Below are 4,776 nucleotides of genomic sequence, written 5' to 3'. Positions count from 1 at the left end.
GCAGCCCAGGCCACACCGCCTTCTGTCTGACGTAGATACACCGAACAACAAAGGGGTGAAAATGTGGAGGTTTCCATCTCGGGCTGCTAGAAAGGCTCTCAACTGTAGAAACCACAGTAAAATGCGCCTCAACTCTTGACTTTTGTTTCTTTTTCCTCTGTTTACTCTGAAGTTTAACTCATCAAATGTCATGAAAGGCATCACTAGTAGGGTTAAAGCCGCAGAGGTTTACTGATCAACTCAACTCAGATCTGCAGAGGGATGATTACATACTACATCACAGTGTTCACTGTCATAGGAAAAACGAGTGAAATGATGATGTTGTTGCATTTCTCCTGGTCTCTGCCAAGCAAACACACTTTATTACATCTGGAGAACAGGTTTTGTAGGTCAGAGTGTTTCTTCAGGGTTAGGGACATCGCACTTCATCATATTGCAGTTATTTTTCGAGTAATTGTGCAGCATTACTGCAGAGCTCTTTTATGATGCTTGCATCAAATAAAAAGGAGACAAGCCCTGAAGCTAAAATGCTAAAACCATACATATGTTGACAAGCCATTGGGCAAGGATAGCACTTATGCAAGCAGGACCATCCTCAACACCTCCTGATAGTAATTAAGTAAAGATTTATGGCACTTTCTTTTTTAAAAACACTCACTCACACACATACAGCACATGCACACACAATAAAAGAGAAAAATATACAACAGAGCTACTCCCTCTGTGTGGATTTTAACAACTTAATAAAACGCATCAACACTTAAACATGATTTCAATGATAGCAGGAGAGTTGATTGTGCGACACAAAGACCTGTACACTTTTCTCTTAAGTGCCTCTGTCTACTAGAGAAAAAAGGTTCAGGTCCTTTAGTGAAGACGCCGATAGAAAATGTAAATGCACTCAGTATCAAGCCCTGCACTCGAAATCCTACTTAAAGCAACATTATGTAATGCTTTCCCCTGAAAATAACAGCTTTAAAATCATTTTGATGGTACAGTGTCTTGTAACAGGAATGGACAGTGTCTCTATCTCAGCCCATCACTTGTTCCTGCACTGTGCAGCTTCAGTGGGTTGGTAGGATCACAGCACTACATCTGAAAAGCTGTTACAGACCTGCGATTTGTATTTACATGCGTGGCGTTGCACTCAAAAACTGTGGAAGGGGGGAGGGGGAACCAAATCAAACAAAATAGCAATTGTGACATCATGTTGCTTTAAATATAAACCGCCATCTGCTCAGGAGAACATAGCCGGTACAAAACAAACAAACCAAAGTCCCGAGGACTTGAAGACACCTTGCTGTTTGAACTATTGTGGGTGTGTCGTCTGTTGTGAAGATGATTGGCCTGGGGTGCCCTTAATTATCATCCCTGTCCATTAAAAGATGTTTAAATGTCACAATCATTAGGTCACCCTCTTATTTATTCAAAGAATGGATGTACTGGAAGATAACATTGACAAGAGAAGTTGCCCAATAAAAAGGTTAACTCGGTCCATGTTTGCCGCCATGTCATCAATGGCTGCAGTTGTTGACTTGTGTGTATTTAACTGGCCAATGCAGGCAGTGCTGCCTGCATTGGCCAGTTAAATACATGAAGCCAACAATTCCAGAAAGAATGAGACTTTCAACACAAAAAGTAATATTAATGTAAATGTAAAACTGTAAAAAGCCGTAAAATCCTGTTTCGTACTGTTGTAAATATTAGTTTTTCGGCCTTTGACGAGCCCAAGAACTTATGGTTTTACGACTCACAACAGATTTCCTGGGTCATATTTCATCTTGTCATTGTTCCCTGTAGCAACAACAACACCCCGGCCAGTGCAGACCTGTTTGCTTCCTAACACAATGTATTGTCTGTGTGAAGAATAGCCATAACAACAAACAGCAAAGATATGTCAGGGTGTTTGTCTGCTTGTCTGGGTGTACCTTCTGCCCCTGAGGGACCGAAAGAGGAGTGATTAAAGTGCCTTTATACACACACACACACACGCACACAAAAGGACACACTTTGCATCAGCGGGACTGCACAACGGGAACACAAGTTTCACATGAGAACACCGGCAGGGGTTTCAGTCGCATTTTCGTATTTGTTTTGAGGACTGTAAGGTAATTATGTAATAATGTGCGCCTGTGTTACGCATGTGGTCTGTTCTGGATGTGGATGTGTTCTGAAGGTGTGTGTGTGTGTGTGTGTGTGTGTGTGTGTGTGTGTGTGTGTGTGTGTCTCTGTTTGCCCACAGAGCTTGATTCTAATTCAAGGGCACATCGTGAAACAACAAGGTTACATAATGATGAAAGCAGAAATGCCAGAGACGGAGGAGACGGAGAAGGTCGAACAAGTTTTCGGAGAAGAAATTCTTTTAACACAAGGTTGATATCGGAACACTGATGAAGGCGAAATTGATCAAGGCTGTGAGAGAAGAAGGGAGGCAGTGGCAACAGCAATACATCAACGTTCGTGCTTTGAAAGGCTGCAGCTTCCCCTCCTGAACTCACCTCAGATAAAAGTTAATGATGGTTAGCAGGAACATAGAGATAATTTAAATAAGTGTTATATAATGTGTGTTTATACTTTTTCACTAGCAGTTGCCATTTGCTTGTTGAAATTGTTCTGAACCAAAAAAGTTGAGACCAACGTATTTACAGGCCATTTTCCTCTAGTGCTAGCTTTTGTCAAAATGGCAGCTAATGGCTTATCAAATGTGTTGTTTTACCTTGAAAATTAGCTAGCATTTGATAAAATCTACAATTAGCCTACGTCAGCTAACAAAAAATAAGTGAGTGCAAAGATGTACGTTGACATTTGACAATTCATTTCCAGCTTTCCTTTCGTATCATGCAACGTAGCATCGTAGCATCGTAGCATGTGCAAACAGTAGTGGCTGAAAGCTGACGTTAGCTGCTGTCTGACAGAAGCTAACGAGTCATCAAAGTTGTTGTTTTACCTTGAACAATGGGTTGATGTCCCTCCAGATGTTTGCTGTCCATTGTCTTTTCAGTTGCTGGTCAGTCTGAAAGCAGTGAGATGATAACAATTTGTTGGCACCACAGTTGAGCTTCCCACCCTGAGATCGACGTCAGAGGACAATGGCCGCTGTGTGAGTGTAGTGTATAAATCTATGTGTATCAACTGTTGCAATTTCCTCATTTTTAATCACCCTTTGATTACTAATGCCTGGTGAATTATTCAGTTTGATGAACACCAAGATGCCCTCAGCTGCTTTTATTACGGAGATGCATACACACACATTTGATGAGGGTAATTTGGAGATAGTGTTTTATTTTTCTGTACAGACAACGAGCCACTTTCAATTCATATGAACCTGGGAATCAGACCTGTTTTTGTAAATTCCATTGCCTTGTGTTTTACCGATGTCTATCAGCACTCTATATTGATTGGCCTTGATCCTTGTGAATCACATCCAGGGCCTTGTCCCTGCCTGGAAATCAATATGAGTCCCAGTGTACCAACAGTGGAACACACAGCTGAGATAAATGGGACGTCGTGATTAGTGTGCCCTTTGAAGAGTCGGTTAGTATTGAAAGCACTGAGACGGAGAGAATTTTCCATCTGGGGTGTTTTTTATTTAAACAGGTGGTTTCTTGTCCACGGTGTTAAACACACTGACTCTTTGTAAGACTGGTTGCTGGGACAGAGATTCACATAATCACACAACACAGAGACACGGAAATCGAAGATCGAGCCGCAGATGGGAAACAACGGACTACTTCCCGATGGCACGCGGGAAAGTGACAAATGATACGTTTGTGAACGCACACACAAGACAATCTTAGTTACATTACAACCTTTCAAACTATTGACTGGACCAGTAGAACAAGTCAGTTTCCCACATTCTTCGTCTACTCACAAGCTGCATTCCAGCCAAAGAACAGGTGGCCTTTTTAGCCGGCTTGCAGTTATACGTCTGACCTCCAACCTTCAAGGAAGGACAGCAACGTGGCTTTTAGATTTCCAATTTCCTTGTCGGGCCAGTACATCCTGTTTAATTGGTCGCTACAACTCAAGCGTGAGGTTCAGTTCAGGTTTTATACTTCCTTTTTGGTGGGATGTCATGTTTTTTTTCCTTAAAGTCTGACCGGGGCCGTTCAAGTTCAGGGCAAGAGAAGTTAGACGGACTCTACTATTAAATTCCCTTCAGAATAAAAAACTATCATACCGCAACTTGTTGTAGAACAAATATGTAATTTTCTGTTTTCATCCTACCATTGAAAATAACCACTGCAACAGAAGTGAAAGCACCACGCCTGGCACAAAAGGGCTTTTTTTTTTGCAAACTCCTCAGTGAAAACAGCTGGTTTGGTAGCGCATCAACACATTCCTCTGCCTCCCCCCCACACCCCACCCCGATCTTGTCTTCTCAGGCAGGCATGCTAAGAGGACAGGTGTGAGCCCATTGCCTCCGCACATGCACACAGCGGGATCGGGATTTCAATAATGTCATTCAGTGGTGCTGAATAGGAGTCAGTAGGGGCCCCGTTCTGTCCTGCGCCTCTGGTTGACAGACGAGCAGCCGTGTCTTTGTGCTGAGCCGAGGGGCCCCGGATCACTCAGCGCAGAGGAGGAGGTGGAGGAGGAGACGGCTGGTGGGGTTTATGGGGGTTTTTAGCAGCGGCAATCACCGAAGTCTGTAGTCACTTAGTGAGGACAGGAGGAGCGGGAGGTGGAGGAGGAGGGAAAGGAGGAGGAGCAGTGGCGGTTTTTGTGGGGCTGAAATGGTGGCAGCCGTCGAGGCTTAAGGTCATGTGTCAAGTC

General features: G+C 43.3%; 1 long non-coding RNA gene across 1 annotated transcript; it reads left to right on the top strand.

Moving 5' to 3' along the window:
- The first annotated feature begins 2,250 nt into the window (after positions 1–2,250).
- Positions 2,251–4,241, top strand: LOC119010591. The gene is made up of 3 exons (XR_005072016.1): positions 2,251–2,519; positions 3,002–3,100; positions 3,598–4,241. It is a non-coding gene; the product is annotated as an uncharacterized LOC119010591 (long non-coding RNA).
- Positions 4,242–4,776: the final 535 nt, after the last annotated feature.

Source organism: Acanthopagrus latus, chromosome 21 (genome assembly GCF_904848185.1).
Source record: "Acanthopagrus latus isolate v.2019 chromosome 21, fAcaLat1.1, whole genome shotgun sequence".
Classification (NCBI taxonomy): domain Eukaryota; kingdom Metazoa; phylum Chordata; class Actinopteri; order Spariformes; family Sparidae; genus Acanthopagrus; species Acanthopagrus latus.
Note: the sequence above shows the minus strand (reverse complement) of the source record. Positions and strands in the feature narration are given on the sequence as shown.